The sequence below is a fragment of the Staurois parvus genome, unplaced genomic scaffold (assembly GCF_062004578.1).
Source record: "Staurois parvus isolate SC_StPar_1 unplaced genomic scaffold, SC_StPar_1.0 ptg000102l, whole genome shotgun sequence".
NCBI lineage: Eukaryota > Metazoa > Chordata > Amphibia > Anura > Ranidae > Staurois > Staurois parvus.
Window position 1 is genome coordinate 448,204 of NW_028317898.1, and position 12,672 is coordinate 460,875.

The 12,672-nt window shown below is 48.1% G+C and overlaps 1 long non-coding RNA gene across 1 annotated transcript in view; it reads left to right on the forward strand.

Annotated features, from left to right (window-relative positions):
* The window catches only part of LOC149467718 (uncharacterized), a 34,745-nt gene that overhangs the window by 6,884 nt on the left and 15,189 nt on the right, over positions 1 to 12,672 (forward strand). The window contains exon 2 of the long non-coding RNA XR_016311840.1: positions 5,626 to 5,698. This is a non-coding gene — a long non-coding RNA (uncharacterized LOC149467718). The remainder of the gene's footprint in view (positions 1 to 5,625; positions 5,699 to 12,672) is intronic.

Here is a 12,672-nt window from a genome sequence, read left to right on the forward strand (position 1 = left end):
CCTTGTAAGGGGGCACTCCGATGGGAACAGTCCATGTAAGGGGGCACTCCGATGGGAACAGTCCATGTAAGGGAGCACTCCGATGGGAACAGTCCATGTAAGGGGCTCTCCGATGGGAACAGTCCATGTAAGGGGGCTCTCCGATGGGAACAGTGCATGTAAGGGGGAAATCCGATGGTAACAGTCCTTGTAAGGGGGCACTCCGATGGGAACAGTCCATGTAAGGGGCCACCCAGATGGGAACAGTCCATGTAAGGGGGTACCCAGATGGGAACAGTCCATGTAAGGGGGCACTCCGATGGGAACAGTCCATGTAAGGGGGCACTTTGATGGGAACAGTCCATGTAAAGGGGGACCCCGATGGCAAAAGTCCATGTAAGGGGGCACTCCGATGGGAACAGTCCATGTAAGGGGGCAATCCGACGGTAACAGTCCTTGTAAGGGGGCACTCCGACGGGAACAGTCCATGTAAGGGGGCACCCAGATGGGAACAGTCCATGTAAGGGGGCACTCCAATGGGAACAGTCCATGTAAGGGGGCACTCCGATGGGAACAGTCCATGTAAGGGGGCACTCCGATGGGATCAGTCCATGTAAGGGGGCACTCCGATGGGATCAGTCCATGTAAGGGGGCATTCCGATGGGATCAGTCCATGTAAGGGGGCACTCCGATGGGAACACTACATGTAAGGGGGCACTCCGATAGGAACAGTCCATGTAAGGGGGCACTCCGATGGGAACAGTCCATGTAAGGGGGCACTCCGATGGGAACAGTCCATGTAAGGGGGCACTCCGATGGGAACAGTCCATGTAAGGGGGCACTCCGATGGGAACAGTCCATGTAAGGGGGCACTCCGATGGGAACAGTCCATGTAAGGTGGCACTCCGATGGGAACAGTCCATGTAAGGGGGCATTCCGATGGGAACATTCCATGTAAGGGGGCACTCCGATGGGAACAGTCCATGTAAGGGGGCACTCTGATGGGATCAGTCCATGTAAGGGGGCATTCCGACGGGATCAGTCCATGTAAGGGGGCACTCCGATGGGAACACTACATGTAAGGGGGCACTCCGATGGGAACACTGCATGTTAGGGGGCACTCTGATGGGAATAGTTCATGTAAGGGGGCACTCCGATGGGAACAGTCTATGTAAGGGGGCACTTTGATGGGAACAGTCCATGTAAGGGGGCACTCTGATGGGAACAGTCCATGTAAGGGGGCACTCCGATGGGAACAGTCCATGTAAGGTGGCACTCCGATGGGAACAGTCCATGTAAGGGGGCACTCCGATGGGAACAGTCCATGTAAGGGGGCACTCCATTGGGAACAATCCATGTAAGGGGGCACTCCGATGGGAACAGTCCATGTAAGGGGGCACTCCGATGGGAACAGTCCATATAAGGGGGCTCTCCGATGGGAACAGTCCATGTAAGGTGGCACTCCGATGGGAACAGTCCATGTAAGGGGGCTCTCTGATGGGAACAGTCCATGTAAGGGGGCACTCCGATGGGAACAGTCCATGTAAGGGGGCACTCTGATGGGAACAGTCCATTAAAGGTGGCTCTCTGATGGGAACAGTCCATGTAAGGGGGCACTCCGATGGGAACAGTCCATGTAAGGGGGCACTCCGATGGGAACAGTCCATGTAAGGTGGCACTCCGATGGCAACAGTCCATGTAAGGTGGCACTCCGATGGGAACAGTCCATGTAAGGGGGCACTCCGATGGGAACAGTCCATGTAAGGGGGCACTCCGATGGGAACAGTCCATGTAAGGCTGCACTCCGATGGGAACAGTCCATGTAAGGGGGCACTCCGATGGGAACAGTCCATGTAAGGGGGCAATCCGATGGTAACAGTCCTTGTAAGGGGGCACTCCGATGGGAACAGTCCATGTAAGGGGGCACTCCGATGGGAACAGTCCATGTAAGGGAGCACTCCGATGGGAACAGTCCATGTAAGGGGGCTCTCCGATGGGAACAGTGCATGTAAGGGGGCTCTCCGATGGGAACAGTCCATGTAAGGGGGCACTCCGATGGGAACAGTCCATGTAAGGGGGCATTCCGATGGGAACAGTCCATGTAAGGGGGAAATCCGATGGTAACAGTCCTTGTAAGGGGGCACTCCGATGGGAACAGTCCATGTAAGGGGCCACCCAGATGGGAACAGTCCATGTAAGGGGGTACCCAGATGGGAACAGTCCATGTAAGGGGGCACTCCGATGGGAACAGTCCATGTAAGGGGGCACTTTGATGGGAACAGTCCATGTAAAGGGGACCCCGATGGCAAAAGTCCATGTAAGGGGGCACTCCGATAGGAACAGTCCATGTAAGGGGGCAATCCGACGGTAACAGTCCTTGTAAGGGGGCACTCCGACGGGAACAGTGCATGTAAGGGGGCACTCCGATGGGAACACTACATGTAAGGGGGCACTCCGATAGGAACAGTCCATGTAAGGGGGCACTCCGATGGGAACAGTCCATGTAAGGGGGCACTCCGATGGGAACAGTGCATGTAAGGGGGCACTCCGATGGGAACAGTCCATGTAAGGGGGCACTCCGATGGGAACAGTCCATGTAAGGGGGCACTCCGATGGGAACAGTCCATGTAAGGTGGCACTCCGATGGGAACAGTCCATGTAAGGGGGCATTCCGATGGGAACATTCCATGTAAGGGGGCACTCCGATGGGAACAGTCCATGTAAGGGGGCACTCTGATGGGATCAGTCCATGTAAGGGGGCATTCCGACGGGATCAGTCCATGTAAGGGGGCACTCCGATGGGAACACTACATGTAAGGGGGCACTCCGATGGGAACACTGCATGTTAGGGGGCACTCTGATGGGAATAGTTCATGTAAGGGGGCACTCCGATGGGAACAGTCTATGTAAGGGGGCACTTTGATGGGAACAGTCCATGTAAGGGGGCACTCTGATGGGAACAGTCCATGTAAGGGGGCACTCCGATGGGAACAGTCCATGTAAGGTGGCACTCCGATGGGAACAGTCCATGTAAGGGGGCACTCCGATGGGAACAGTCCATGTAAGGGGGCACTCCGATGGGAACAATCCATGTAAGGGGGCACTCCGATGGGAACAGTCCATGTAAGGGGGCACTCCGATGGGAACAGTCCATATAAGGGGGCTCTCCGATGGGAACAGTCCATGTAAGGTGGCACTCCGATGGGAACAGTCCATGTAAGGGGGCTCTCTGATGGGAACAGTCCATGTAAGGGGGCACTCCGATGGGAACAGTCCATGTAAGGGGGCACTCTGATGGGAACAGTCCATTAAAGGTGGCTCTCTGATGGGAACAGTCCATGTAAGGGGGCACTCCGATGGGAACAGTCCATGTAAGGGGGCACTCTGATGGGAACAGTCCATTAAAGGGGGCTCTCTGATGGGAACAGTTCATGTAAGGGGGCACTCTGATGGGAACAATCTATGTAATGGGGTTCTCTGATGGGAACAGTCCATGTGAGTGGGTACTGAGATTAGGATAGTCCATATAAGGGGGTACACCGATGAGGACAACTGATGTAAGGAGGGAACTGTATTGGGGACCCTGATGTAAAAGGGCACTCTGATGGGGTTAATCCATGTAAGGGAGACTCTGTAGGGACATCTGGTGTAAGAGGAACTTTGATGAGGACTCCTGATATAAGGAACCTCCATGATGGAGACAGCCCATGTAAAGGGGCACTCCACTAAGGACAGTCCATGAAATGGGAATTCTGATGAGGACAGCTGATGTAAGGGGACACTTGGAGAATCTGATTTAAAGAGGGCCTTTGTGGATTACTCCTGATAAAAGACGGCACTCCGATGGGGACAATGCATGTAAGGGGGACTGTGATAAGGATGTCTGATGTAAGGGGGACCTTAATGAGGACTTCTGATATAATGGGGCGCAGTGATGGGGAGACCTGATATAATGGAGCACAGTGATGGGGAGACCTGATATAATGGGGCACACTAATGGGGAGACCTGATATAATGGGACACAGTGATGGGGAGACCTGATATAACGGGGCACAGTGATGGGGAGACCTGATATAATGGGGCCCAGTGATGGGGAGACCTGATATAATGGGGCACAGTGATGGGAAGACATGATATAATGGGGCACAGTGATGGGGAGACCTGATATAATGGGGCACAGTGATGGGGAGACCTGATATAAGGGGGCACAGTGATGGGGAGACCTGATATAATGGGGCGCAGTGATGGGGAGACCTGATATAAGGGGGCACAGTGATGGGGAGACCTGATATAATGGGGCACACTAATGGGGAGACCTGATATAATGGGGCACAGTGATGAGGAGACCTGATATAAGGGGCACAGTGATGGGGAGACCTGATATAATGGGACACAGTAATGGGGAGACCCGATATAATGGGGCACAGTGATGGGGAGACCTGATATAATGGGGCACAGTGATGGGGAGACCCGATATAATGGGGCACAGTGATGGGGAGACCTGATATAATGGGGCACAGTGATGGGGAGACCTGATATAATGGGGCACAGTGATGGGGAGACCTGATATAATGGGGCGCAGTGATGGTTAGACCTGATATAATGGGGCGCAGTGATGGGGAGACCTGATATAATGGGGTGCAGAGATGAGGAGACCTGATAATATAATCATTATGAACACGTTAGTGAAAGTGTCTCGTTGAATTCATAAGGAAATCTGTAGCATCATAAAATGTAATACAACAAAATAAAACCAAGGGGTGACTATTATACATCAATAGATTGTCCACTTTGCAATTGCAGTTGCTCCACAGCTTACTAAATACGGGGAAGCACTGCTGACATCCATCACCCCATTAAGTGCGAGAACAAATGTTGTTCTTTTTCATGTTCATGCATGTGATTGGGTATTCTTTACCAGCTGCAGCTTTATTTCATTTACTAAGCTCTGGAGCAATAGAACTTGCAAAGTGCACATGCTATTTAACTTTAGTAAATCAACCCCAACGTGTCCATGTTTTGTTCAGTTCTTCTCCTTCACGTTGTATTTTAGAGAAGAAACATCGATCAAAGAAAAGGAGATATGTAGAGACATTACAGGTGATCATTGCTGACCACTGCATTACCCACCATAAGAGAACAGCAACAACCATGTCAAGTCTGTTCTCTGTTTTGTGAATGAAAAGGGTTGTTCTTATGTAGATCTTAGTAAACAAGTCTGGAGAGGAAGATGGAAGGTTCTAGGATGAGGCTTATTACAATCAGGCATCTATCACTAAAAATACGATGACTAGCATGGAGTAGGTTAGTGTAGTGTAGTTTAGTGTAGGTCCTGCCCTGAAAGAGTCTACCTTGTCGTGGTGGGCAGGCTTGTCATCTTTTGGTTACAAATGTCAAAACTGGAGAAAGAATGTATTGTCTCTGGGCAGTTTCATTTTTGACCATGGGATTCAACTAAAAGACTCCTAGATTTCATATAGACAGACCAGAAAAAAATAGTTATATGTCTATAGAGAAAAAAAGATGCAGACAGTAATCTGTACAAACTATTTTAAAGTGGCTTTGTATGTTATCAGCATTTTTAATGTTACACGTTTATTCCTTCTATTTCATGCCGGCAACATTTCTCTGATCTAATGTTTACAGGGGTATACTCTCTGGCCACGACACGACTCTGGAGATTTCTCTGCTGACCCACGGATGTTGATCAGGTGTCCAGGTAGGGTGGCGGCTTTCTCTTTGGGTCCTCATGCTGTTAGGTCTGCTGTCATAGGACTGCCTTGGTCATTCTTCTCCTCTGATCAGTCCTCAGTGTTACCAACATAGAAATAATGCTTGTAATAGTGTATTAGCACAGGTTTTTTAAGCGGAGAGTAGACACTCTTCATCTGGAGGAATGGAGTGAGGCTAATTCTTGGGGAGCTCTGAAACTGCGGCAGGACAGGAATGTTGGTGGCGCATAGCTCTGAGGAAGTCTCGGCCTTCCTGTTGGGTTCACGAAGTTCAGGATTGATTGCACCTCCTCCCAGTTGGGTGTGGTCTGGTGGGATAACTGGGGTGTTGTGCATGGCCTGATAGGTGGAATATGGGTGGGGTGTCCTCCTTCAGGGGGTGACCACAGTACCCTGAGGGTTGTCATTTCCCCTGTTGCTGCCATGGGCTCTGTTCAGATGTTTTGGAATTTTATTTCTAAAAAAAACTTTTTTTAATTTAACATCCAATTATTTATTGTAATACACTATTGTGAGCATTTTTCTATGTCAGTAAAACTGGGGACTGGTGAGATGAGGAGGGCGACAAAGGCAGTTCTCTGTGAACAAACTTCACTATAATTAACCACTTGCCCTCCTGAGGATTTACCCCCCTTCCGGTCAGCAGGCCTCTTTTTGCTACTCGGCGCTGCACTAATTCAACTGATAATTGCGCGGTCATGCAATGCTGCTCCCAAACGAAATTTGCGTCCTTTTTTTCCACACAAATAGAGCTTTCTTTTGGTGGTATTTGATCACCTGTGCGCTTTTTATTTTTCACGCTATAAACAAAAATAGACCAAAAATTTTGAAGAAAAACAATGTTTTTTACTTTCAGCTATAAAAATATATAGTAAACTCAAAGTTAGTTATAAATTTAGGCCAAAATGTATTCTGCTTCATGTTTTTGGTAAAAAAATTCCAATAAGTGTATATTGATTGCTTTGTGTGAAAGTTATAGCGTCTACAAACTATGGTATAGATACTGCAATTAACACCATTTCTTGCTATACAGCGCTGTGCTAGTTTAATGGACAATTGCACGGTCATGCAATACGGTATATAAATGAAATTCACATCTTTTTTTTCCCACAAATTGAGCTTTCTTTCGGTGGTATTTTATCCCCTGTACGTTTTTTATTTTTTGCGCTATAAAAAAAAAAAGGCTGACTATTTTGACAAAAAAAAACAACAATATTTTAGACTTTTTGCTATAAAACATGTCCAGTAAAAAAAATGTAAAAACCAAATTTAGTCATAAATTTCTGCCAAAATGTATTCTGCGACATGTCTTTGCTTAAAAAAAATCCCAATACGTGTAAATGAATTGGTTTACGTGAAAGTTATAGCGTCTAAAAATGGCGGGAAAGATACTGGGATTTTTTTTTATTATACTAATAATGGCGGCCATCAGCGACTTATGGTGGTGATCAGCGATTTATGACAGCAATCAGCGACTTATGGCGGGACTGCGGTGGACATTTTGACACTGGGGGGGGAACTGACTAGGGTCACTCACATCCCCAGTGACACCAAAAAAAGAAACACACACACTGTATTAATGGCACTGGGGAGGAAGGGGTTAACCTTTATTAGGTAAAGAAAGGGTTAAATGTGTGAGGGGAGTGTTTTACTAGGGGGCGGGGGTGTGTACTTCACAGGAACAGGCTGATCAGGAGAGATAAAGTCTTCTCTCAGGTTGAGGTGCTGGGAACTGACAGATAGCAGAGCTGCAATGTAAACACTGCAGCCGTGCTATCTGTAAGTGATTACTTGTAATCGCCGGCACCCGGCAGGAAATGACCCATTGGGAGCCGGTGATGGACACCCGCTACCACGATCGGTGGGACGGGTAGGGCGGGCACGTGCCTCGTGCGCTACCCCTACCTGTTTTGCACAGCGACGTTAAAAGACGGCACTGTGCGTACAGGTGCCGCCCTGCCGCAGTAAAAACACTGCGGGGGGTCGGCAAGCGGTTAAACTGCTTTAGACCTTTCAGACTGAAGGTCAATTATTTTCAATTAGTGTTTTGTACAGACATTGATGCTTGGTCAGAGAGTGAAGTGTGGTTCATTACACAATGGTGTGTACATTAAAACGTGAAGGAAAAAGTGGACTCTTTGTTTTATTCTATTTCAGTATACTAGAGATATGAATATGTGTGGGAGATTGGGGACAATACCCCCAGTGTCTTTCCAAGTCTAATCAGGTAATAGACACATCTTGGGGAGTCTCCCATCTTGTACACTTCACCTGCCTTATTGCAGGCTAATGTGGATGTATGTATGTGGAAGAGAGCTCAGAATTGATCAAAGAAGGGGAAATGTGCCATTACAGGTGACCATTGCTGACCACTGCATCACCCGTCATATAATACCAGCAACAGCCATTTTAAATTTGTTCTCCGTTTTGTGAATGAAAAGGATTGTTCTTTTGTAGATCTTGGTAAACAAGTCTGGAAAGGAAGAAGGCAGGTTCTAGGTTGAGGCATATTACATACAGGCATCTAACACTAAAAATACGATGACTAGCATGGAGTAGGTTAGAGTAGTGTAGTTTATTGTAGGCCCTGCCCTAAAAGAGTCTACCTTGTCGTGGTGGGCAGGCTTGTCATCTTTTGGTTAAGACCAGACCAGAACAGACCAGAAAAAAATAGTTATATGTCTATATTTCTAGAAAAAAAGATACAGACAGCTATAGCTCTGAAGAAGTCCCCGAAGTGGGCGGGACAAAATGCGTAAGCTGACACGTGCCTACCCACTCTCTCTGACATCCACATGCCATCTCCACATGCTGTGGTTCATATGTAGACCTTTCACAGCCATACATCTATTCTTGAGCCGTTTGCTAGGCTTGAACTTGAGGACTGGCCACCATCCACGGGAGTGCAGGCAGATTTTTTGCTGGACTTGGACGTTCCATTGTTATTTCAGCCTTTATAATCACAGGACCCAGGGGTCCTATCAGACTGTGAGTTATAGCGATTTGTGATGCTACTTTAATCATATCAGTTGTACAGATCACGGGCTGGACTGGTCATACGAGTTCATGTTGCTTATTTACTCCTACAATATCCTCTATCACATAGGCTGGCTACTGTGTACTATAGTACTGAACTCCCAGTTACAAGCTGACCATCCTCACTCCATGGCTGTCATTCCTTCTCTGGCTATCAGCTGATTGATTTCAGCAGGCTGCACCAGTTTCATCCATTTTTCTCATGCAATACCTTCCATTGCCTTACCTTCATTACGGCCTCCATCCATCTGGTTCTGGTCACACAAGAGTTTATTTATACCACGTATTGCATGGACTTTGAGGCTTTTGCCCTGTACAGTGACTTTATACCTTGTGATCCTCTTTGGCCAACGGCCATGTCCACACTGGCCTTTGCATATTGCTATATATTCTAATGCTATATGTTTATGCATTGATGTTTGTTGTTTAGCTGTGTAATATATCTATATGGTTGGCACTTCCAGGAACCCCCGGTGTGTGCAGTAGGCTTACTCTCCATCTAGTGGGTTTTGGGGGGTTGGGGGTGTCAGTGGGCTGGTACTATCTCCCTCAGCTTCTCCTCTCTCTTTTGTGAGTGGGATGGTGGGACGTGAGGGTCCTCTATCTAGGGGAGGAGTTCCTTGTGGGGGTATTTGGGGGTTGGTTAGGATTGGTGGGGTGGTTTGGGTCAGGGATTGGGTGTTGGAGGGTTGGGTCAGGTTAGTCCCAGTGGACTGACTCCATCCTTGGTCCATCCCTGATGGTTCCCTCTTGATATCTCGGGGGTAGAGTCCTCTGTCATGCAGGATTATCATGTCTCCGATGGCCTATTACTGTTTATGGTGCATAATAAATTTCTTTTGAGGTTAGTTTTTTAGGTGTGCAGCCTTTTTTCTTCTCCTTTTTTTTGCAGGTTCTAGGTTGAGGCTTATTACAAACAGGCATCTAGCACTAAAATTACGATGACTAGCATTGAGTAGGTTAGCGTAGTGTAACACAGCTGATCACATGACAGAGCCGACGTTATCTGCTCTTTACAGTGATAGGTGATCCACTGTGTCCATCCCGAGGGCGCGCATGCACAAGTAGAGTGGGAGGACGTCACCCTATTGAGCATCTGTGGGGCATCCTCACATGGAAGGTGGAGGAGTGCAAGGTCTCTAACATCCACCAGCTTCGTGATATCGTCATGGAGGAGTGGAAGAGGACTCCAGTGGCAACCTGTGAAGCTCTGCTTAACTCCTTATCCAAAAGGGTTAAGGCAGTGCTGTGAAATAATGGTGGCCACACAAAATGTTGACACTTTGGGCCCAATTTGGACATTTTCACTTAGGGGTGTACTCACTTTTGTTGCCAGCAGTTTAGACATTAATGGCTATGTGCTGAGTTATTTTGAGGGGAGGGCAAATTTACTCTGTTATACAAGCTGTACACTTACATTGTAGCAAAGTGTCACTTCTTCAGTGTTGTCACATGAAAAAGATATAAAAAATATTTACAAAATGCGAGGGGTGTATATATTTTTTTACAAAGTCCATACTTCTCTTTTAAAATAGTTAATTTGATTTCTTCAAAGGTTACACTGGAAATAAACAAGTTACAACATTTTACTTTTGCTCACCACTTTCTCCAAAAGTTCTCTGTATATTTTGATGACACATTTACCTAAATGTCATATTACTTCACTCAGTTTTAGAAAAACGGGACTTTAATGGTATCTATCAGGTGTGTAACTGCAGATCATGGTGCCCCAATGCAGAATTTTGATGCAGCACCCTGGTGGCCTCCCTGCTATTGTTGATCTTAAAGTTGTTCTAAAGGCTTAAGGTTTTTTACCTTCTTGTATTGTATGCATGAAGCTAAAAACCCTTCATTGTGCAGCAGCCTCCCAGCTCCCCTAACATTCACCTGAGCCCGATCTCTGTATAGCGATGTGCATAGGAGACTCAGCTTTCCTGGGCCTCTCCATCCTCATTGGCTGAGACACAGCAGTGGGAGCCATTGTCAATCACAGCTTGTGAGGAGGGAGCGGGGGGTTCGGCTGAGTCCCGCTCTGCTGTGTCTGATGTAGCGCCCTCTAAGTAGCTAGGTTGTTATTTTTGTAAGACAGAGGCTGGGTAGCAGCCTGGGATGAGTCGGCCTGGGAGTGAGGTAGTGAGTTCACCTCAGGACAGGCTGGGAGGTATTACAGGTCAGGGCTTCTGGAGCCCTCCCACCATTCCAGAAACGTATAGAATTTTCTGGAAGAGGGGTGGAGGAGGCCTAGGTCTGCATGTTTAGGGGAACTTGGCTAATCCCTTGGCAGAAGGCCAGGCAAAGTGACCATGGACAACCCTTAAATGTGGCAGAGTTTGTGCAGCAGTAGTGTCTTTAATGGATGGAGAGGAAGGTGGGAGTGTGAATCCTGGGAGGGGGCCCCAGGGAGGGGAGCCTACCTACAGGTTGTTTGCTGGACAAAAGTATCTCCACTCCACCATCTCCGAGGGAGGACAACCTGTCAGCTGGGAAGCAGCCAGCCCAGGGTAAGGCCTGAAAGCAGCTTTAACTCATCAAACTGACAGGACAGTGTGAGTACTTTTACACCCCCTGGGGTAGATAAAGGGAGAGAGTGGTCAGGTGCAAGACCCAACTAGTTAGTCAGTTTATTTATTTATTGCAAGTTCTTATATAGCACCATCAATTTACGCAGCGCTTTACACAGGGCTTTCTTTCTGCCGGAACGCGGCGGTACTGCGTTCCGCCACCTTTTTCTTCTTGTCCCCGCTCACCGACTGCCTCTGCAGAGCTGACAAGCTATGCAGAGCAGCGAAAGTGACAGGTGCCGGACGCGGCTTGTTTATGTCATGCTTGCGCGTGCCCGGCACCTGTCACTGCCGCTGCTCACAGCCGGTGAGCGGGGACATGCACGCTTCACCCCCCCCCCTCTATCGCCAGCGTGTAAACATCGGGGGCGCGCGGCCACCCCCATAGGAAAGGTGTATCTTAGTACACCCGGCGGTGCGCGCTGACGTCATCACGCCCTCTGCTCGTCGATCCTACCATAGCGCGGATCGTCAGCATCAGGTAAGGAGCGGCGATACAATTTTTCTCGCTTTTCTTGCTAATGTGGGGGGGGGCAGTGTTACTCGCTATTCTTACTAATGTGGGGGGGGGGGGCGGTGTTAATTCCATACATTTACTTTTATAGCCCCTCCCAAATTTTACTTGCATTCCTGTTCTCTAAAGGGGTGGTCCTAGGGTTTGATGGGGGCGTGGCCAGGTTTGGGTGGGGGAGTTCCACCACCTTTCCTCTGAGAAAAAAAGCCCTGGCTTTACATATATATATATATATATATTGTACACTCACATCAGTCTCTAACCCTCAAGGAGTGTACAATCTAAAATCCCTGAGATTCATACATACACATACTAAGGCCAATTTAGACAGGAGCCAATTAACCTACCAGCATGTCTTTGGAGTGTGGCAGGAAACTGGAGTACCCAGAGGAAACCCACGCAGGCACAGGGAGAACATGCAAACTCCAGGCAGGTGGTGCCGTGGTTGGGATTTGAACCAATGACCCTAGTACTGCCAGGCAGAAGTTCTAACCATTTAGCCACATTTTTGTGGTGTTACTCCGTAGGCAGCTTGTGCATGCATTTTAGAGGTACATCAGTTCATTTCTAAAGGGCTCATGTTGTGTCTCCACACACTAAAAAATGCACCATAACACATACACCACTGAACACCTGCGTTGCATTGGGAAAATTAAGGTCAGCAGCATTTTTCAGTGTGTAGATGCTCTTTAAGGATCCAGAGGAAATAGGTGGGCACAAGCAGAGACAGGAGCCAATTAACCTACCAGCATGTCTTTGGAGTGTGGCAGGAAACTGGAGTACCAAGAGGAAACCCACGCAGGCACAGGGAGAACATGAAAACTCCAGGCAGGTGGTGCCGTGGTTGGGA